The 23081-nt window shown below is 33.1% G+C and overlaps 11 non-coding genes across 11 annotated transcripts; all 11 read right to left on the bottom strand.

The window, feature by feature from the left end:
- Positions 1-533: 533 nt before the first annotated feature.
- Positions 534-605, bottom strand: TRNAP-AGG (transfer RNA proline (anticodon AGG)). Its single transcript has one exon. It is a non-coding gene; the product is annotated as a tRNA-Pro (tRNA).
- An 848-nt stretch (positions 606-1453) lies between these two features.
- On the bottom strand, positions 1454-1525 carry TRNAP-AGG (transfer RNA proline (anticodon AGG)). Its single transcript has one exon. It is a non-coding gene; the product is annotated as a tRNA-Pro (tRNA).
- A 2690-nt stretch (positions 1526-4215) lies between these two features.
- Positions 4216-4287, bottom strand: TRNAP-AGG (transfer RNA proline (anticodon AGG)). The gene has a single exon. It is a non-coding gene; the product is annotated as a tRNA-Pro (tRNA).
- A 2692-nt stretch (positions 4288-6979) lies between these two features.
- On the bottom strand, positions 6980-7052 carry TRNAP-AGG (transfer RNA proline (anticodon AGG)). The gene has a single exon. It is a non-coding gene; the product is annotated as a tRNA-Pro (tRNA).
- Positions 7053-7901: 849 nt separating this feature from the next.
- Positions 7902-7973, bottom strand: TRNAP-AGG (transfer RNA proline (anticodon AGG)). The gene has a single exon. It is a non-coding gene; the product is annotated as a tRNA-Pro (tRNA).
- An 847-nt stretch (positions 7974-8820) lies between these two features.
- Positions 8821-8893, bottom strand: TRNAP-AGG (transfer RNA proline (anticodon AGG)). The gene has a single exon. It is a non-coding gene; the product is annotated as a tRNA-Pro (tRNA).
- A 3611-nt stretch (positions 8894-12504) lies between these two features.
- Positions 12505-12577, bottom strand: TRNAP-AGG (transfer RNA proline (anticodon AGG)). The gene has a single exon. It is a non-coding gene; the product is annotated as a tRNA-Pro (tRNA).
- An 849-nt stretch (positions 12578-13426) lies between these two features.
- Positions 13427-13498, bottom strand: TRNAP-AGG (transfer RNA proline (anticodon AGG)). The gene has a single exon. It is a non-coding gene; the product is annotated as a tRNA-Pro (tRNA).
- Positions 13499-14345: 847 nt separating this feature from the next.
- TRNAP-AGG (transfer RNA proline (anticodon AGG)) lies at positions 14346-14418 on the bottom strand. The gene has a single exon. It is a non-coding gene; the product is annotated as a tRNA-Pro (tRNA).
- A 4738-nt stretch (positions 14419-19156) lies between these two features.
- On the bottom strand, positions 19157-19229 carry TRNAP-AGG (transfer RNA proline (anticodon AGG)). Its single transcript has one exon. It is a non-coding gene; the product is annotated as a tRNA-Pro (tRNA).
- A 2687-nt stretch (positions 19230-21916) lies between these two features.
- On the bottom strand, positions 21917-21989 carry TRNAP-AGG (transfer RNA proline (anticodon AGG)). Its single transcript has one exon. It is a non-coding gene; the product is annotated as a tRNA-Pro (tRNA).
- Positions 21990-23081: the final 1092 nt, after the last annotated feature.

Genomic DNA, 23081 nt, shown 5'->3' with positions numbered 1-23081 from the left:
TTTAAAAATGTATTGGTAGCATAGCTAAAATGTTTCCTTAAGGCAAATTTTTGTCCAAGTATGCATATTTGGAAAGTTCAGTGCAAAGATTTAGGGGTTCCTATAGAGTTTGAACTTTTCTGATAGTTGGAACCTAAGACTTGTCTCATACTGTGTGCAACTTAAGCATACAGACCAAGAAGAAAGAAAAAAACAATAACCTGCAATTAATTGGTGACCTTTTTGTTTGTCAAAAAGAGCCTATTCTTTTAAGCCACTCATTGTTTCTTAGAAAAAAGCAAGGTAAGAGAAAATCTGTAATTTCATTTTGACAGATTTTTATTTGTCAAAATGAGACTTCTTTGAAGCCACTCAAGGTTACTTAGACAAAATGGAATCTACAGTATACCCAATATACCACCAAATGGTTGACAGTTTACTAAATATGCATAAGTATATACTTTTTTGATGGATTGGCAAAAGCAAAATTCACTTGATGCTTTTGACATCAATCAGATAATGGAACCATGGGATTTAAAAGTACCGGAGAAGATGGGCTCATCCGGGATTTGAACCCGGGACCTCTCGGACCCTAAGCAAGAATCATACCCCTAGACCAACGAGCCAACTGTTCATGCTTTTTCATGTATACTAATGAAATTGGAAGTGAAACAGTTGGAATACATTAGTAAGTATTTTAAAATACTATCAGATAATAGAACTAAGCACTTTTAAAGAACCTGAGAAAACAGGCTAATCCAGGATATGAACCTGGGGCCTTTTCCACCCAAAGCAAAAATCATACACCCAGACCAACAAGCCACAAGCTAAATAATTTCTTATTTAGATTTTACCATTTTTAAAGTAAAACTCCAATTATTTAATAAAAAAATGCAATAAGCTGGAAAAAAAGATGTTACATTTGAAAAATAGCATAACAATTTAAAAATGTATTGGTAGCATAGCTAAAATGTTTCCTTAAGGTAAATTTTTGTCCAAGTATGCATATTTGGAAAGTTCAGTGCCAAGATTTAGGGGTTCCTATAGAGTTTGAACTTTTCTGACAGTTGGAACCTAAGACTTGTCTCATACTGTGTGCAACTTATGCATACAGACCAAGAAGAAAGAAAAAAAAAAAAACCTGCAATTAATTGTTGACCTTTTTGCTTGTCAAAAAGAGCCTATTCTTTTAAGCCACTCATTGTTTCTTAGAAAAAAGCAAGGTAAGAGAAAAACCTGTAATTTCATTTTGACAGTTTTTTATTTGTCAAAATGAGACTTCTTGAAGCCACTCAAGGTTACTTAGATAAAATGGAATCTACAGTATACCCAATATACCACCAAATGGTTGACAGTTTACTAAATATGCATAAGTATATACTTTTTTGATGGATTGGCAAAAGCAAAATTCACTTGATGCTTTTGACATCAATCAGATAATGGAACCATGGGATTTAAAAGAACCTGAGAAGACGGGCTCGTCCGGGATTTGAACCCGGGTCCTCTCGCACCCTAAGCGAGAATCATACCCCTAGACCAACGAGCCAACTGTTCATGCATTTTCATGTATACTAATGAAATTGGAAGTGAAACTGTTGGAATACATTAGTAAGTATTTTAAAATACTATCAGATAATAGAACTAAGCACTTTTAAAGAACCTGAGAAAACAGGCTAATCCAGGATATGAACCTGGGGCCTTTTCCACCCAAAGCAAAAATCATACACCCAGACCAACAAGCCACAAGCTAAATAATTTCTTATTTAGATTTTACCATTTTTAAAGTAAAACTCCAATTATTTAATAAAAAAATGCAATAAGCTGGAAAAAAAGATGTTACATTTGAAAAATACCATAACAATTTAAAAATGTATTGGTAGCATAGCTAAAATGTTTCCTTAAGGTAAATTTTTGTCCAAGTATGCATATTTGGAAAGTTCAGTGCCAAGATTTAGGGGTTCCTATAGAGTTTGAACTTTTCTGACAGTTGAAACCTAAGAATAGTCTCATACTGTGTGCAACTTAAGCATACAGACCAAGAAGAAAGAAAAAACAACAAAAACCTGCAATTAATTGTTGACCTTTTTGTTTGTCAAAAAGAGCCTATTCTTTTAAGCCACTCATTGTTTCTTAGAAAAAAGCAAGGTAAGAGAAAAACCTGTAATTTCATTTTGACAGTTTTTTATTTGTCAAAATGAGACTTCTTGAAGCCACTCAAGGTTACTTAGATAAAATGGAGTCTACAGTATACCCAATATACCACCAAATGGTTGGCAGTTTACTAAATATGCATAAGTATATACTTTTTTGATGGATTGGCAAAAGCAAAATTCACTTGATGCTTTTGACAACAATCAGATAATGGAACCATGGGATTTAAAAGTACCGGAGAAGATGGGGTCATCCGGGATTTGAACCCTGGACCTCTCGCACCCTAAGCGAGAATCATACCCCTAGACCAACAAGCCAACTATTCATGCTTTTTCATGTATACTAATGAAATTGGAAGTGAAACTGTTGGAATACATTAGTAAGTATTTTAAAATACTATCAGATAATAGAACTAAGCACTTTTAAAGAACCTGAGAAAACAGGCTAATCCAGGATATGAACCTGGGGCCTTTTCCACCCAAAGCAAAAATCATACACCCAGACCAACAAGCCACAAGCTAAATAATTTCTTATTCAGATTTTACCATTTTTAAAGTAAAACTCAAATTATTTAATAAAAAAATGCAATAAGCTGGAAAAAAAGATGTTACATTTTAAAAATACCATAACAATTTAAAAATGTATTGGTAGCATAGCTAAAATGTTTCCTTAAGGTAAATTTTTGTCCAAGTAGGCATATTTGGAAAGTTCAGTGCCAAGATTTAGGGGTTCCTATAGAGTTTGAACTTTTCTGATAGTTGGAACCTAAGACTTGTCTCATGCTGTGTGCAACTTAAGCATACAGACCAAGAAGAAAGAAAAAAACAAAAACCTGCAATTAATTGTTGACCTTTTTGTTTGTCAAAAAGAGCCTATTCTTTTAAGACACTCATTGTTTCTTAAAAAAAAGCAAGGTAAGAGAAAAACCTGTAACTTCATTTTGACAGTTTTTTATTTGTCAAAATGAGACTTCTTTGAAGCCACTCAAGGTTACTTAGACAAAATGGAATCTACAGTATACCCAATATACCACCAAATGGTTGACAGTTTTCTAAATATGCATAAGTATATATTTTTTGATGGATTTTCAAAAGCAAAATTCACTTGATGCTTTTGACATCAATCAGATAATGGAACCATGGGATTTAAAGGAACCGGAGAAGATGGGCTCGTCCGATATTTTTAACCCGGGACCTCTCGCACCCTAAGCGAGAATCATACCCCTAGACCAACGAGCCAACTGTTCATGCATTTTCATGTATACTAATGAAATTGGAAGTGAAACTGTTGGAATACATTAGTAAGTATTTTAAAATACTATCAGATAATAGAACTAAGCACTTTTAAAGAGCCTAAGAAAACAGGCTCATCCAGGATATGAACCTGGGGCCTTTTCCACCCAAAACAAAAATCATACACCCAGACCAACAAGCCACAAGCTAAATAATTTCTTATTCAGATTTTACCATTTTTAAAGTAAATCTCAAATTATTTAATAAAAAAATGCAATAAGCTGGAAAAAAAGATGTTACATTTTAAAAATACCATAACAATTTAAAAATGTATTGGTAGCATAGCTAAAATGTTTCCTTAAGGTAAATTTTTGTCCAAGTATGCATATTTGGAAAGTTCAGTGCCAAGATTTAGGGGTTCCTATAGAGTTTGAACTTTTCTGATAGTTGGAACCTAAGACTTGTCTCATACTGTGTGCAACTTAAGCATACAGACCAAGAAGAAAGAAAAAAACAATAACCTGCAATTAATTGTTGACCTTTTTTTTTGTCAAAAAGAGCCTATTCTTTTAAGCCACTCATTGTTTCTTAGAAAAAAGCAAGGTAAGAGAAAAACCTGTAATTTCATTTTGACAGTTTTTTATTTGTCAAAATTAGACTTCTTGAAGCCACTCAAGGTTACTTAGACAAAATGGAATCTACAGTATACCCAATATACCACCAAATGGTTGACAGTTTACTAAATATGCATAAGTATTTATTTTTTGATGGATTTTCAAAAGCAAAATTCACTTGATGCATTTGACATCAATCAGATAATGGAACCATTTGATTTAAAAGTACCGGAGTAGATGGGCTCATCCGGGATTTGAACCCGGGACCTCTCGCACCCTAAGCGAGAATCATACCCCTAGACCAACGAGCCAACTGTTCATGCATTTTCATGTATACTAATGAAATTGGAAGTGAAACTGTTGGAATACATTAGTAAGTATTTTAAAATACTATCAGATAATAGAACTAAGCACTTTTAAAGAACCTGAGAAAACAGGCTAATCCAGGATATGAACCTGGGGCCTTTTCCACCCAAAGCAAAAATCATACACCCAGACCAACAAGCCACAAGCTAAATAATTTCTTATTTAGATTTTACCATTTTTAAAGTAAAACTCCAATTATTTAATAAAAAAATGCAATAAGCTGGAAAAAAAGATGTTACATTTTAAAAATACCATAACAATTTAAAAATGTATTGGTAGCATAGCTAAAATGTTTCCTTAAGGTAAATTTTTGTCCAAGTATGCATATTTGGAAAGTTCAGTGCCAAGATTTAGGGGTTCCTATAGAGTTTGAACTTTTCTGATAGTTGGAACCTAAGACTTGTCTCATACTGTGTGCAACTTATGCATACAGACCAAGAAGAAAGAAAAAAACAAAACCCTGCAATTAATTGTTGACCTTTTTGTTTGTCAAAAAGAGCCTATTCTTTTAAGCCACTCATTGTTTCTTAGAAAAAAGCAAGGTAAGAGAAAAACCTGTAATTTCATTTTGACAGTTTTTTATTTGTCAAAATTAGACTTCTTGAAGCCACTTAAGGTTACTTAGACAAAATGGAATCTACAGTATACCCAATATACCACCAAATGGTTGACAGTTTTCTAAATATGCATAAGTATATATTTTTTGATGGATTTTCAAAAGCAAAATTCACTTGATGCTTTTGACATCAATCAGATAATGGAACCATGGGATTTAAAGGAACCGGAGAAGATGGGCTCGTCCGATATTTTTAACCCGGGACCTCTCGCACCCTAAGCGAGAATCATACCCCTAGACCAACGAGCCAACTGTTCATGCATTTTCATGTATACTAATGAAATTGGAAGTGAAACTGTTGGAATACATTAGTAAGTATTTTAAAATACTATCAGATAATAGAAGTAAGCACTTTTAAAGAACCTAAGAAAACAGGCTCATCCAGGATATGAACCTGGGGCCTTTTCCACCCAAAGCAAAAATCATACACCCAGACCAACAAGCCACAAGATAAATCATTTCTTATTCAGATTTTACCATTTTTAAAGTAAAACTCAAATTATTTAATAAAAAAATGCAATAAGCTGGAAAAAAAGATGTTACATTTTAAAAATACCATAACAATTTAAAAATGTATTGGTAGCATAGCTAAAATGTTTCCTTAAGGTAAAATTTTGTCCAAGTAGGCATATTTGGAAAGTTCAGTGCCAAGATTTAGGAGTTCCTATAGAGTTTGAACTTTTCTGATAGTTGGAACCTAAGACTTGTCTCATACTGTGTGCAACTTAAGCATACAGACCAAGAAGAAAGAAAAAAACAAAAACCTGCAATTAATTGTTGACCTTTTTGTTTGTCAAAAAGAGCCTATTCTTTTAAGCCACTCATTGTTTCTTAGAAAAAAGCAAGGTAAGAGAAAATCCTGTAATTTCATTTTGACAGTTTTTTATTTTTCAAAATGAGTTTTCTTTGAAGCCACTCAAGGTTACTTAGACAAAATGGAATCTACAGTATACCCAATATACCACCAAATGGTTGACAGTTTACTAAATATGCATAAGTATTTATTTTTTGATGGATTTTCAAAAGCAAAATTCACTTGATGCTTTTGACATCAATCAGATAATGGAACCATGGGATTTAAAGGAACCGGAGAAGATGGGCTCGTCCGGGATTTTTAACCCGGGACCTCTCGTATCCCTAAGCGAGAATCATACCCCTAGACCAACGAGCCAACTGTTCATGCATTTTCATGTATACTAATGAAATTGGAAGTGAAACTGTTGGAATACATTAGTAAGTATTTTAAAATACTATCAGATAATAGAACTAAGCACTTTTAAAGAACCTGAGAAAACAGACTTATCCAGGATATGAACCTGGTGCCTTTTCCACTCAAAGCAAAAATCATACACCCAGACCAACAAGCCACAAGCTAAATAATTTCTTATACAGATTTTAGTAATTTTAAAGTAAATCTCAAATTATTTAATAAAAAAAATGCAATAAGCTGGAAAAAAAGATGTTACATTTTAAAAATACCATAACAATTTAAAAATGTATTGGTAGCATAGCTAAAATGTTTCCTTAAGGTAAATTTTTGTCCAAGTATGCATATTTGGAAAGTTCAGTGCCAAGATTTAGGGGTTTCTATAGAGTTTGAACTTTTCTGATAGTTGGAACCTAAGACTTGTCTCATACTGTGTGCAACTTAAGCATACAGACCAAGAAGAAAGAAAAAAACAAAAACCTGCAATTAATTGTTGACCTTTTTGTTTGTCAAAAAGAGCCTATTCTTTTAAGCCACTCATTGTTTCTTAAAAAAAAAGCAAGGTAAGAGAAAAACCTGTAACTTCATTTTGACAGTTTTTTATTTGTCAAAATGAGACTTCTTTGAAGCCACTCAAGGTTACTTAGACAAAATGGAATCAATAGTATACCCAATATACCACCAAATGGTTGACAGTTTACTAAATATGCATAAGTATATATTTTTTGATGGATTTTCAAAAGCAAAATTCACTTGATGCTTTTGACATCAATCAGATAATGGAACCATGGGATTTAAAGGAACCGGAGAAGATGGGCTCGTCCGGGATTTTTAACCCAGGACCTCTCGCACCCTAAGCGAGAATCATACCCCTAGACCAACGAGCCAACTGTTCATGCATTTTCATGTATACTAATGAAATTGGAAGTGAAACTGTTGGAATACATTAGTAAGTATTTTAAAATTCTATCAGATAATAGAAGTAAGCACTTTTAAAGAACCTAAGAAAACAGGCTCATCCAGGATATGAACCTGGGGCCTTTTCCACCCAAAGCAAAAATCATACACCCAGACCAACAAGCCACAAGATAAATAATTTCTTATTCAGATTTTACCATTTTTAAAGTAAAACTCAAATTATTTAATAAAAAAATGCAATAAGCTTGAAAAAAAGATGTTACATTTTAAAAATACCATAACAATTTAAAAATGTATTGGTAGCATAGCTAAAATGTTTCCTTAAGGTAAATATTTGTCCAAGTAGGCATATTTGGAAAGTTCAGTGCCAAGATTTAGGGGTTCCTATAGAGTTTGAACTTTTCTGATAGTTGGAACCTAAGACTTGTCTCATACTGTGTGCAACTTAAGCATACAGACCAAGAAGAAAGAAAAAAACAAAAACATGCAATTAATTGTTGACCTTTTTGTTTGTCAAAAAGAGCCTATTCTTTTAAGCCACTCATTGTTTCTTAGAAAAAAGCAAGGTAAGAGAAAAACCTGTAATTTCATTTTGACAGTTTTTTATTTGTCAAAATGAGACTTCTTTGAAGCCACTCAAGGTTACTTAGACAAAATGGAATCTACAGTATACCCAATATACCACCAAATGGTTGATCGTTTACTAAATATGCATAAGTATATACTTTTTTGATGGATTGGCAAAAGCAAAATTCACTTGATGCTTTTGACAACAATCAGATAATGGAACCATGGGATTTAAAAGTACCGGAGAAGATGGGCTCATCCGGGATTTGAACCCTGGATCTCTCGCACCCTAAGCGAGAATCATACCCCTAGACCAACAAGCCAACTATTCATGCTTTTTCATGTATACTAATGAAATTGGAAGTGAAACTGTTGGAATACATTAGTAAGTATTTTAAAATACTATCAGATAATAGAACTAAGCACTTTTAAAGAACCTGAGAAAACAGGCTAATCCAGGATATGAACCTGGGGCCTTTTCCACCCAAAGCAAAAATCATACACCCAGACCAACAAGCCACAAGCTAAATAATTTCTTATTCAGATTTTACCATTTTTAAAGTAAAAATCAAATTATTTAATAATAAAATGCAATAAGCTGGAAAAAAAGATGTTACATTTTAAAAATACCATAACAATTTAAAAATGTATTGGTAGCATAGCTAAAATGTTTCCTTAAGGTAAATTTTTGTCCAAGTAGGCATATTTGGAAAGTTCAGTGCCAAGATTTAGGGGTTCCTATAGAGTTTGAAGTTTTCTGATAGTTGGAACCTAAGACTTGTCTCATACTGTGTGCAACTTAAGCATACAGACCAAGAAGAAAGAAAAAACAAAAACCTGCAATTAATTGTTGACCTTTTTGTTTGTCAAAAAGAGCCTATTCTTTTAAGCCACTCATTGTTTCTTAAAAAAAAGCAAGGTAAGAGAAAAACCTGTAACTTCATTTTGACAGTTTTTTATTTGTCAAAATGAGACTTCTTTGAAGCCACTCAAGGTTACTTAGACAAAATGGAATCTACAGTATACCCAATATACCACCAAATGGTTGACAGTTTTCTAAATATGCATAAGTATATATTTTTTGATGGATTTTCAAAAGCAAAATTCACTTGATGCTTTTGACATCAATCAGATAATGGAACCATGGGATTTAAAGGAACCGGAGAAGATGGGCTCGTCCGGGATTTTTAACCCGGGACCTCTCGCACCCTAAGCGAGAATCATACCCCTAGACCAACGAGCCAACTGTTCATGCATTTTCATGTATACTAATGAAATTGGAAGTGAAACTGTTGGAATACATTAGTAAGTATTTTAAAATACTATCAGATAATAGAACTAAGCACTTTTAAAGAACCTAAGAAAACAGGCTCATCCAGGATATGAACCTGGGGCCTTTTCCACCCAAAACAAAAATCATACACCCAGACCAACAAGCCACAAGCTAAATAATTTCTTATTCAGATTTTACCATTTTTAAAGTAAAACTCAAATTATTTAATAAAAAAATGCAATAAGCTGGAAAAAAAGATGTTACATTTTAAAAATACCATAACAATTTAAAAATGTATTGGTAGCATAGCTAAAATGTTTCCTTAAGGTAAATTTTTGTCCAAGTATGCATATTTGGAAAGTTCAGTGCCAAGATTTAGGGGTTCCTATAGAGTTTGAACTTTTCTGATAGTTGGAACCTAAGACTTGTCTCATACTGTGTGCAACTTAAGCATACAGACCAAGAAGAAAGAAAAAAACAATAACCTGCAATTAATTGGTGACCTTTTTGTTTGTCAAAAAGAGCCTATTCTTTTAAGCCACTCATTGTTTCTTAGAAAAAAGCAAGGTAAGAGAAAATCTGTAATTTCATTTTGACAGATTTTTATTTGTCAAAATGAGACTTCTTTGAAGCCACTCAAGGTTACTTAGACAAAATGGAATCTACAGTATACCCAATATACCACCAAATGGTTGACAGTTTTCTAAATATGCATAAGTATATATTTTTTGATGGATTTTCAAAAGCAAAATTCACTTGATGCTTTTGACATCAATCAGATAATGGAACCATGGGATTTAAAGGAACCGGAGAAGATGGGCTCGTCCGATATTTTTATCCCGGGACCTCTCGCACCCTAAGCGAGAATCATACCCCTAGACCAACGAGCCAACTGTTCACGCTTTTTCATGTATACTAATGAAATTGGAAGTGAAACTGTTGGAATACATTAGTAAGTATTTTAAAATACTATCAGATAATAGAACTAAGCACTTTTAAAGAACCTGAGAAAACAGGCTAATCCAGGATATGAACCTGGGGCCTTTTCCACCCAAAGCAAAAATCATACACCCAGACCAACAAGCCACAAGCTAAATAATTTCTTATTCAGATTTTACCATTTTTAAAGTAAAACTCAAATTATTTAATAAAAAAATGCAATAAGCTGGAAAAAAAGATGTTACATTTTAAAAATACCATAACAATTTAAAAATGTATTGGTAGCATAGCTAAAATGTTTCCTTAAGGTAAATTTTTGTCCAAGTATGCATATTTGGAAAGTTCAGTGCCAAGATTTAGGGGTTTCTATAGAGTTTGAACTTTTCTGATAGTTGGAACCTAAGACTTGTCTCATACTGTGTGCAACTTATGCATACAGACCAAGAAGAAAGAAAAAAACAAAAACCTGCAATTAATTGTTGACCTTTTTGTTTGTCAAAAAGAGCCTATTCTTTTAAGCCACTCATTGTTTCTTAGAAAAAAGCAAGGTAAGAGAAAAACCTGTAATTTCATTTTGACAGTTTTTTATTTGTCAAAATTAGACTTCTTGAAGCCACTTAAGGTTACTTAGACAAAATGGAATCTACAGTATACCCAATATACCACCAAATGGTTGACAGTTTTCTAAATATGCATAAGTATATATTTTTTGATGGATTTTCAAAAGCAAAATTCACTTGATGCTTTTGACATCAATCAGATAATGGAACCATGGGATTTAAAGGAACCGGAGAAGATGGGCTCGTCCGATATTTTTAACCCGGGACCTCTCGCACCCTAAGCGAGAATCATACCCCTAGACCAACGAGCCAACTGTTCATGCATTTTCATGTATACTAATGAAATTGGAAGTGAAACTGTTGGAATACATTAGTAAGTATTTTAAAATACTATCAGATAATAGAAGTAAGCACTTTTAAAGAACCTAAGAAAACAGGCTCATCCAGGATATGAACCTGGGGCCTTTTCCACCCAAAGCAAAAATCATACACCCAGACCAACAAGCCACAAGATAAATCATTTCTTATTCAGATTTTACCATTTTTAAAGTAAAACTCAAATTATTTAATAAAAAAATGCAATAAGCTGGAAAAAAAGATGTTACATTTTAAAAATACCATAACAATTTAAAAATGTATTGGTAGCATAGCTAAAATGTTTCCTTAAGGTAAAATTTTGTCCAAGTAGGCATATTTGGAAAGTTCAGTGCCAAGATTTAGGAGTTCCTATAGAGTTTGAACTTTTCTGATAGTTGGAACCTAAGACTTGTCTCATACTGTGTGCAACTTAAGCATACAGACCAAGAAGAAAGAAAAAAACAAAAACCTGCAATTAATTGTTGACCTTTTTGTTTGTCAAAAAGAGCCTATTCTTTTAAGCCACTCATTGTTTCTTAGAAAAAAGCAAGGTAAGAGAAAATCCTGTAATTTCATTTTGACAGTTTTTTATTTTTCAAAATGAGTTTTCTTTGAAGCCACTCAAGGTTACTTAGACAAAATGGAATCTACAGTATACCCAATATACCACCAAATGGTTGACAGTTTACTAAATATGCATAAGTATTTATTTTTTGATGGATTTTCAAAAGCAAAATTCACTTGATGCTTTTGACATCAATCAGATAATGGAACCATGGGATTTAAAGGAACCGGAGAAGATGGGCTCGTCCGGGATTTTTAACCCGGGACCTCTTGTATCCCTAAGCGAGAATCATACCCCTAGACCAACGAGCCAACTGTTCATGCATTTTCATGTATACTAATGAAATTGGAAGTGAAACTGTTGGAATACATTAGTAAGTATTTTAAAATACTATCAGATAATAGAACTAAGCACTTTTAAAGAACCTGAGAAAACAGACTTATCCAGGATATGAACCTGGTGCCTTTTCCACTCAAAGCAAAAATCATACACCCAGACCAACAAGCCACAAGCTAAATAATTTCTTATACAGATTTTAGTAATTTTAAAGTAAATCTCAAATTATTTAATAAAAAAATGCAATAAGCTGGAAAAAAAGATGTTACATTTTAAAAATACCATAACAATTTAAAAATGTATTGGTAGCATAGCTAAAATGTTTCCTTAAGGTAAATTTTTGTCCAAGTATGCATATTTGGAAAGTTCAGTGCCAAGATTTAGGGGTTTCTATAGAGTTTGAACTTTTCTGATAGTTGGAACCTAAGACTTGTCTCATACTGTGTGCAACTTAAGCATACAGACCAAGAAGAAAGAAAAAAACAAAAACCTGCAATTAATTGTTGACCTTTTTGTTTGTCAAAAAGAGCCTATTCTTTTAAGCCACTCATTGTTTCTTAAAAAAAAAGCAAGGTAAGAGAAAAACCTGTAACTTCATTTTGACAGTTTTTTATTTGTCAAAATGAGACTTCTTTGAAGCCACTCAAGGTTACTTAGACAAAATGGAATCAATAGTATACCCAATATACCACCAAATGGTTGACAGTTTACTAAATATGCATAAGTATATATTTTTTGATGGATTTTCAAAAGCAAAATTCACTTGATGCTTTTGACATCAATCAGATAATGGAACCATGGGATTTAAAGGAACCGGAGAAGATGGGCTCGTCCGGGATTTTTAACCCAGGACCTCTCGCACCCTAAGCGAGAATCATACCCCTAGACCAACGAGCCAACTGTTCATGCATTTTCATGTATACTAATGAAATTGGAAGTGAAACTGTTGGAATACATTAGTAAGTATTTTAAAATTCTATCAGATAATAGAAGTAAGCACTTTTAAAGAACCTAAGAAAACAGGCTCATCCAGGATATGAACCTGGGGCCTTTTCCACCCAAAGCAAAAATCATACACCCAGACCAACAAGCCACAAGATAAATAATTTCTTATTCAGATTTTACCATTTTTAAAGTAAAACTCAAATTATTTAATAAAAAAATGCAATAAGCTTGAAAAAAAGATGTTACATTTTAAAAATACCATAACAATATAAAAATGTATTGGTAGCATAGCTAAAATGTTTCCTTAAGGTAAATATTTGTCCAAGTAGGCATATTTGGAAAGTTCAGTGCCAAGATTTAGGGGTTCCTATAGAGTTTGAACTTTTCTGATAGTTGGAACCTAAGACTTGTCTCATACTGTGTGCAACTTAAGCATACAGACCAAGAAGAAAGAAAAAAACAAAAACATGCAATTAATTGTTGACCTTTTTGTTTGTCAAAAAGAGCCTATTCTTTTAAGCCACTCATTGTTTCTTAGAAAAAAGCAAGGTAAGAGAAAAACCTGTAATTTCATTTTGACAGTTTTTTATTTGTCAAAATGAGACTTCTTTGAAGCCACTCAAGGTTACTTAGACAAAATGGAATCTACAGTATACCCAATATACCACCAAATGGTTGATCGTTTACTAAATATGCATAAGTATATACTTTTTTGATGGATTGGCAAAAGCAAAATTCACTTGATGCTTTTGACAACAATCAGATAATGGAACCATGGGATTTAAAAGTACCGGAGAAGATGGGCTCATCCGGGATTTGAACCCTGGATCTCTCGCACCCTAAGCGAGAATCATACCCCTAGACCAACAAGCCAACTATTCATGCTTTTTCATGTATACTAATGAAATTGGAAGTGAAACTGTTGGAATACATTAGTAAGTATTTTAAAATACTATCAGATAATAGAACTAAGCACTTTTAAAGAACCTGAGAAAACAGGCTAATCCAGGATATGAACCTGGGGCCTTTTCCACCCAAAGCAAAAATCATACACCCAGACCAACAAGCCACAAGCTAAATAATTTCTTATTCAGATTTTACCATTTTTAAAGTAAAACTCAAATTATTTAATAAAAAAATGCAATAAGCTGGAAAAAAAGATGTTACATTTTAAAAATACCATAACAATTTAAAAATGTATTGGTAGCATAGCTAAAATGTTTCCTTAAGGTAAATTTTTGTCCAAGTAGGCATATTTGGAAAGTTCAGTGCCAAGATTTAGGGGTTCCTATAGAGTTTGAAGTTTTCTGATAGTTGGAACCTAAGACTTGTCTCATACTGTGTGCAACTTAAGCATACAGACCAAGAAGAAAGAAAAAACAAAAACCTGCAATTAATTGTTGACCTTTTTGTTTGTCAAAAAGAGCCTATTCTTTTAAGCCACTCATTGTTTCTTAAAAAAAAGCAAGGTAAGAGAAAAACCTGTAACTTCATTTTGACAGTTTTTTATTTGTCAAAATGAGACTTCTTTGAAGCCACTCAAGGTTACTTAGACAAAATGGAATCTACAGTATACCCAATATACCACCAAATGGTTGACAGTTTTCTAAATATGCATAAGTATATATTTTTTGATGGATTTTCAAAAGCAAAATTCACTTGATGCTTTTGACATCAATCAGATAATGGAACCATGGGATTTAAAGGAACCGGAGAAGATGGGCTCGTCCGGGATTTTTAACCCGGGACCTCTCGCACCCTAAGCGAGAATCATACCCCTAGACCAACGAGCCAACTGTTCATGCATTTTCATGTATACTAATGAAATTGGAAGTGAAACTGTTGGAATACATTAGTAAGTATTTTAAAATACTATCAGATAATAGAACTAAGCACTTTTAAAGAACCTAAGAAAACAGGCTCATCCAGGATATGAACCTGGGGCCTTTTCCACCCAAAACAAAAATCATACACCCAGACCAACAAGCCACAAGCTAAATAATTTCTTATTCAGATTTTACCATTTTTAAAGTAAAACTCAAATTATTTAATAAAAAAATGCAATAAGCTGGAAAAAAAGATGTTACATTTTAAAAATACCATAACAATTTAAAAATGTATTGGTAGCATAGCTAAAATGTTTCCTTAAGGTAAATTTTTGTCCAAGTATGCATATTTGGAAAGTTCAGTGCCAAGATTTAGGGGTTCCTATAGAGTTTGAACTTTTCTGATAGTTGGAACCTAAGACTTGTCTCATACTGTGTGCAACTTAAGCATACAGACCAAGAAGAAAGAAAAAAACAATAACCTGCAATTAATTGGTGACCTTTTTGTTTGTCAAAAAGAGCCTATTCTTTTAAGCCACTCATTGTTTCTTAGAAAAAAGCAAGGTAAGAGAAAATCTGTAATTTCATTTTGACAGATTTTTATTTGTCAAAATGAGACTTCTTTGAAGCCACTCAAGGTTACTTAGACAAAATGGAATCTACAGTATACCCAATATACCACCAAATGGTTGACAGTTTACTAAATATGCATAAGTATGTATTTTTTGATGGATTTTCAAAAGCAAAATTCACTTGATGCTTTTGACATCAATCAGATAATGGAACCATGGGATTTAAAAGAACCGGAGAAGATGGGCTCGTTCGGGATTTGAAACCGGGACCTCTCGCACCCTAAACAAGAATCATACCCCTAGACCAACGAGCCAACTGTTCATGCTTTTTCATGTATACTAATGAAATTGGAAGTGAAACTGTTGGAATACATTAGTAAGTATTTTAAAATACTATCAGATAATAGAACTAAGCACTTTTAAAGAACCTGAGAAAACAGGCTAATCCAGGATATGAACCTGGGGCCTTTTCCACCCAAAGCAAAAATCACACACCCAGACCAACAAGCCACAAGCTAAATAATTTCTTATTCAGATTTTACCATTTTTAAAGTAAAACTCAAATTATTTAATAAAAAAATGCAATAAGCTGGAAAAAAAGATGTTACATTTTAAAAATACCATAACAATTTAAAAATGTATTGGTAGCATAGCTAAAATGTTTCCTTAAGGTAAATTTTTGTCCAAGTATGCATATTTGGAAAGTTCAGTGCAAAGATTTAGGGGTTCCTATAGAGTTTGAACTTTTCTGATAGTTGGAACCTAAGACTTGTCTCATACTGTGTGCAACTTAAGCATACAGACCAAGAAGAAAGAAAAAAACAATAACCTGCAATTAATTGTTGACCTTTTTGTTTGCCAAAAAGAGCCTATTCTTTTAAGCCACTCATTGTTTCTTAGAAAAAAGCAAGGTAAGAGAAAATCTGTAATTTCATTTTGACAGATTTTTATTTGTCAAAATGAGACTTCTTTGAAGCCACTCAAGGTTACTTAGACAAAATGGAATCTACAGTATACCCAATATACCACCAAATGGTTGACAGTTTTCTAAATATGCATAAGTATATATTTTTTGATGGATTTTCAAAAGCAAAATTCACTTGATGCTTTTGACATCAATCAGATAATGGAACCATGGGATTTAAAGGAACCGGAGAAGATGGGCTCGTTCGATATTTTTAACCCGGGACCTCTCGCACCCTAAGCGAGAATCATACCCCTAGACCAACGAGCCAACTGTTCATGCATTTTCATGTATACTAATGAAATTGGAAGTGAAACTGTTGGAATACATTAGTAAGTATTTTAAAATACTATCAGATAATAGAAGTAAGCGCTTTTAAAGAACCTGAGAAAACAGGCTAATCCAGGATATGAACCTGGGGCCTTTTCCACCCAAAGCAAAAATCATACACCCAGACCAACAAGCCACAAGATAAATCATTTCTTATTCAGATTTTACCATTTTTAAAGTAAAACTCAAATTATTTAATAAAAAAATGCAATAAGCTGGAAAAAAAGATGTTACATTTTAAAAATACCATAACAATTTAAAAATGTATTGGTAGCATAGCTAAAATGTTTCCTTAAGGTAAATTTTTGTCCAAGTATGCATATTTGGAAAGTTCAGTGCCAAGATTTAGGGGTTTCTATAGAGTTTGAACTTTTCTGATAGTTGGAACCTAAGACTTGTCTCATACTGTGTGCAACTTAAGCATACAGACCAAGAAGAAAGAAAAAAACAAAAACCTGCAATTAATTGTTGACCTTTTTGTTTGTCAAAAAGAGCCTATTCTTTTAAGCCACTCATTGTTTCTTAAAAAAAAGCAAGGTAAGAGAAAAACCTGTAACTTCATTTTGACAGTTTTTTATTTGTCAAAATGAGACTTCTTTGAAGCCACTCAAGGTTACTTAGACAAAATGGAATCTATAGTATACCCAATATACCACCAAATGGTTGACAGTTTACTAAATATGCATAAGTATATATTTTTTGATGGATTTTCAAAAGCAAAATTCACTTGATGCTTTTGACATCAATCAGATAATGGAACCATGGGATTTAAAGGAACCGGAGAAGATGGGCTCGTCCGGGATTTTTAACCCAGGACCTCTCGCACCCTAAGCGAGAATCATACCCCTAGACCACAGGTTCTCAAACTCGGTCCTCAGGACCCCACACGGTGCATGTTTTGCAGGTCTCCTCACAGAATCAGACGTGACAAAATTAGCTCCACCTGCGGACCTTTTAAAATGTGTCAGTGAGTAATTAATACACCTGTGCACTTGCTGGGTTACCTGCAAAACATGCACTGTGTGGGGTCCTGAGGACCGAGTTTGAGAACCACTGCCCTAGACCAACGAGCCAACTGTTCATGCATTTTCATGTATACTAATGAAATTGGAAGTGAAACTGTTGGAATACATTAGTAAGTATTTTAAAATTCTATCAGATAATAGAAGTAAGCACTTTTAAAGAACCTAAGAAAACAGGCTCATCCAGGATATGAACCTGGGGCCTTTTCCACCCAAAGCAAAAATCATACACCCAGACCAACAAGCCACAAGATAAATAATTTCTTATTCAGATTTTACCATTTTTAAAGTAAAACTCAAATTATTTAATAAAAAAATGCAATAAGTTTGAAAAAAAGATGTTACATTTTAAAAATACCATAACAATTTAAAAATGTATTGGTAGCATAGCTAAAATGTTTCCTTAAGTAAATATTTGTCCAAGTAGGCATATTTGGAAAGTTCAGTGCCAAGATTTAGGGGTTCCTATAGAGTTTGAACTTTTCTGATAGTTGGAACCTAAGACTTGTCTCATACTGTGTGCAACTTAAGCATACAGACCAAGAAGAAAGAAAAAAACAATAACCTGCAATTAATTGGTGACCTTTTTGTTTGTCAAAAAGAGCCTATTCTTTTAAGCCACTCATTGTTTCTTAGAAAAAAGCAAGGTAAGAGAAAATCTGTAATTTCATTTTGACAGATTTTTATTTGTCAAAATGAGACTTCTTTGAAGCCACTCAAGGTTACTTAGACAAAATGGAATCTACAGTATACCCAATATACCACCAAATGGTTGACAGTTTACTAAATATGCATAAGTATGTATTTTTTGATGGATTTTCAAAAGCAAAATTCACTTGATGCTTTTGACATCAATCAGATAATGGAACCATGGGATTTAAAAGAACCGGAGAAGATGAGCTCGTTCGGGATTTGAACCCGGGACCTCTCGCACCCTAAACAAGAATCATACCCCTAGACCAACGAGCCAACTGTTCATGCTTTTTCATGTATACTAATGAAATTGGAAGTGAAACTGTTGGAATACATTAGTAAGTATTTTAAAATACTATCAGATAATAGAACTAAGCACTTTTAAAGAACCTGAGAAAACAGACTTATCCAGGATATGAACCTGGTGCCTTTTCCACTCAAAGCAAAAATCATACACCCAGACCAACAAGCCACAAGCTAAATAATTTCTTATACAGATTTTAGTAATTTTAAAGTAAATCTCAAATTATTTAATAAAAAAATGCAATAAGCTGGAAAAAAAGATGTTACATTTTAAAAATACCATAACAATTTAAAAATGTATTGGTAGCTTAGCTAAAATGTTTCCTTAAGGTAAATTTTTGTCCAAGTATGCATATTTGGAAAGTTCAGTGCCAAGATTTAGGGGTTTCTATAGAGTTTGAACTTTTCTGATAGTTGGAACCTAAGACTTGTCTCATACTGTGTGCAACTTAAGCATACAGACCAAGAAGAAAGAAAAAAACAAAAACCTGCAATTAATTGTTGACCTTTTTGTTTGTCAAAAAGAGCCTATTCTTTTAAGCCACTCATTGTTTCTTAGAAAAAAGCAAGGTAAGAGAAAAACCTGTAATTTCATTTTGACAGTTTTTTATTTGTCAAAATGAGACTTCTTTGAAGCCACTCAAGGTTACTTAGACAAAATGGAATCAATAGTATACCCAATATACCACCAAATGGTTGACAGTTTACTAAATATGCATAAGTATATATTTTTTGATGGATTTTCAAAAGCAAAATTCACTTGATGCTTTTGACATCAATCAGATAATGGAACCATGGGATTTAAAGGAACCGGAGAAGATGGGCTCGTCCGGGATTTTTAACCCGGGACCTCTCGCACCCTAAGCGAGAATCATACCCCTAGACCAACGAGCCAACTGTTCATGCATTTTCATGTATACTAATGAAATTGGAAGTGAAACTGTTGGAATACATTAGTAAGTATTTTAAAATACTATCAGATAATAGAACTAAGCACTTTTAAAGAACCTAAGAAAACAGGCTCATCCAGGATATGAACCTGGGGCCTTTTCCACCCAAAACAAAAATCATACACCCAGACCAACAAGCCACAAGCTAAATAATTTCTTATTCAGATTTTACCATTTTTAAAGTAAAACTCAAATTATTTAATAAAAAAATGCAATAAGCTGGAAAAAAAGATGTTACATTTTAAAAATACCATAACAATTTAAAAATGTATTGGTAGCATAGCTAAAATGTTTCCTTAAGGTAAATTTTTGTCCAAGTATGCATATTTGGAAAGTTCAGTGCCAAGATTTAGGGGTTCCTATAGAGTTTGAACTTTTCTGATAGTTGGAACCTAAGACTTGTCTCATACTGTGTGCAACTTAAGCATACAGACCAAGAAGAAAGAAAAAAACAATAACCTGCAATTAATTGGTGACCTTTTTGTTTGTCAAAAAGAGCCTATTCTTTTAAGCCACTCATTGTTTCTTAGAAAAAAGCAAGGTAAGAGAAAATCTGTAATTTCATTTTGACAGATTTTTATTTGTCAAAATGAGACTTCTTTGAAGCCACTCAAGGTTACTTAGACAAAATGGAATCTACAGTATACCCAATATACCACCAAATGGTTGACAGTTTACTAAATATGCATAAGTATGTATTTTTTGATGGATTTTCAAAAGCAAAATTCACTTGATGCTTTTGACATCAATCAGATAATGGAACCATGGGATTTAAAAGAACCGGAGAAGATGGGCTCGTTTGGGATTTGAAACCGGGACCTCTCGCACCCTAAACAAGAATCATACCCCTAGACCAACGAGCCAACTGTTCATGCTTTTTCATGTATACTAATGAAATTGGAAGTGAAACTGTTGGAATACATTAGTAAGTATTTTAAAATACTATCAGATAATAGAACTAAGCACTTTTAAAGAACCTGAGAAAACAGGCTAATCCAGGATATGAACCTGGGGCCTTTTCCACCCAAAGCAAAAATCACACACCCAGACCAACAAGCCACAAGCTAAATAATTTCTTATTCAGATTTTACCATTTTTAAAGTAAAACTCAAATTATTTAATAAAAAAATGCAATAAGCTGGAAAAAAAGATATTACATTTTAAAAATACCATAACAATTTAAAAATGTATTGGTAGCATAGCTAAAATGTTTCCTTAAGGTAAATTTTTGTCCAAGTATGCATATTTGGAAAGTTCAGTGCAAAGATTTAGGGGTTCCTATAGAGTTTGAACTTTTCTGATAGTTGGAACCTAAGACTTGTCTCATACTGTGTGCAACTTAAGCATACAGACCAAGAAGAAAGAAAAAAACAATAACCTGCAATTAATTGTTGACCTTTTTGTTTGCCAAAAAGAGCCTATTCTTTTAAGCCACTCATTGTTTCTTAGAAAAAAGCAAGGTAAGAGAAAATCTGTAATTTCATTTTGACAGATTTTTATTTGTCAAAATGAGACTTCTTTGAAGCCACTCAAGGTTACTTAGACAAAATGGAATCTACAGTATACCCAATATACCACCAAATGGTTGACAGTTTTCTAAATATGAATAAGTATATATTTTTTGATGGATTTTCAAAAGCAAAATTCACTTGATGCTTTTGACATCAATCAGATAATGGAACCATGGGATTTAAAGGAACCGGAGAAGATGGGCTCGTCCGATATTTTTAACCCGGGACCTCTCGCACCCTAAGCGAGAATCATACCCCTAGACCAACGAGCCAACTGTTCATGCATTTTCATGTATACTAATGAAATTGGAAGTGAAACTGTTGGAATACATTAGTAAGTATTTTAAAATACTATCAGATAATAGAACTAAGCACTTTTAAAGAACCTGAGAAAACAGGCTAATCCAGGATATGAACCTGGGGCCTTTTCCACCCAAAGCAAAAATCATACACCCAGACCAACAAGCCACAAGATAAATCATTTCTTATTCAGATTTTACCATTTTTAAAGTAAAACTCAAATTATTTAATAAAAAAATGCAATAAGCTGGAAAAAAAGATGTTACATTTTAAAAATACCATAACAATTTAAAAATGTATTGGTAGCATAGCTAAAATGTTTCCTTAAGGTAAATTTTTGTCCAAGTATGCATATTTGGAAAGTTCAGTGCCAAGATTTAGGGGTTTCTATAGAGTTTGAACTTTTCTGATAGTTGGAACCTAAGACTTGTCTCATACTGTGTGCAACTTAAGCATACAGACCAAGAAGAAAGAAAAAAACAAAAACCTGCAATTAATTGTTGACCTTTTTGTTTGTCAAAAAGAGCCTATTCTTTTAAGCCACTCATTGTTTCTTAGAAAAAAGCAAGGTAAGAGAAAATCCTGTAATTTCATTTTGACAGTTTTTTATTTTTCAAAATGAGTTTTCTTTGAAGCCACTCAAGGTTACTTAGACAAAATGGAATCTACAGTATACCCAATATACCACCAAATGGTTGACAGTTTACTAAATATGCATAAGTATATATTTTTTGATGGATTTTCAAAAGCAAAATTCACTTGATGCTTTTGACATCAATCAGATAATGGAACCATGGGATTTAAAGGAACCGGAGAAGATGGGCTCGTCCGGGATTTTTAACCCAGGACCTCTCGCACCCTAAGCGAGAATCATACCCCTAGACCAACGAGCCAACTGTTCATGCATTTTCATGTATACTAATGAAATTGGAAGTGAAACTGTTGGAATACATTAGTAAGTATTTTAAAATTCTATCAGATAATAGAAGTAAGCACTTTTAAAGAACCTAAGAAAACAGGCTCATCCAGGATATGAACCTGGGGCCTTTTCCACCCAAAGCAAAAATCATACACCCAGACCAACAAGCCACAAGATAAATAATTTCTTATTCAGATTTTACCATTTTTAAAGTAAAACTCAAATTATTTAATAAAAAAATGCAATAAGCTTGAAAAAAAGATGTTACATTTTAAAAATACCATAACAATTTAAAAATGTATTGGTAGCATAGCTAAAATGTTTCCTTAAGGTAAATATTTGTCCAAGTAGGCATATTTGGAAAGTTCAGTGCCAAGATTTAGGGGTTCCTATAGAGTTTGAACTTTTCTGATAGTTGGAACCTAAGACTTGTCTCATACTGTGTGCAACTTAAGCATACAGACCAAGAAGAAAGAAAAAAACAATAACCTGCAATTAATTGGTGACCTTTTTGTTTGTCAAAAAGAGCCTATTCTTTTAAGCCACTCATTGTTTCTTAGAAAAAAGCAAGGTAAGAGAAAATCTGTAATTTCATTTTGACAGATTTTTATTTGTCAAAATGAGACTTCTTTGAAGCCACTCAAGGTTACTTAGACAAAATGGAATCTACAGTATACCCAATATACCACCAAATGGTTGACAGTTTACTAAATATGCATAAGTATGTATTTTTTGATGGATTTTCAAAAGCAAAATTCACTTGATGCTTTTGACATCAATCAGATAATGGAACCATGGGATTTAAAAGAACCGGAGAAGATGGGCTCGTTTGGGATTTGAAACCGGGACCTCTCGCACCCTAAACAAGAATCATACCCCTAGACCAACGAGCCAACTGTTCATGCTTTTTCATGTATACTAATGAAATTGGAAGTGAAACTGTTGGAATACATTAGTAAGTATTTTAAAATACTATCAGATAATAGAACTAAGCACTTTTAAAGAACCTGAGAAAACAGGCTAATCCAGGATATGAACCTGGGGCCTTTTCCACCCAAAGCAAAAA

The sequence above is a fragment of the Pseudophryne corroboree genome, chromosome 3 (genome assembly GCF_028390025.1).
Source record: "Pseudophryne corroboree isolate aPseCor3 chromosome 3, aPseCor3.hap2, whole genome shotgun sequence".
In the NCBI taxonomy this organism is placed as follows: domain Eukaryota; kingdom Metazoa; phylum Chordata; class Amphibia; order Anura; family Myobatrachidae; genus Pseudophryne; species Pseudophryne corroboree.
The sequence above is the reverse complement of the archived record's forward strand: the minus strand, read 5'-3'. Positions and strand labels throughout refer to the sequence as shown.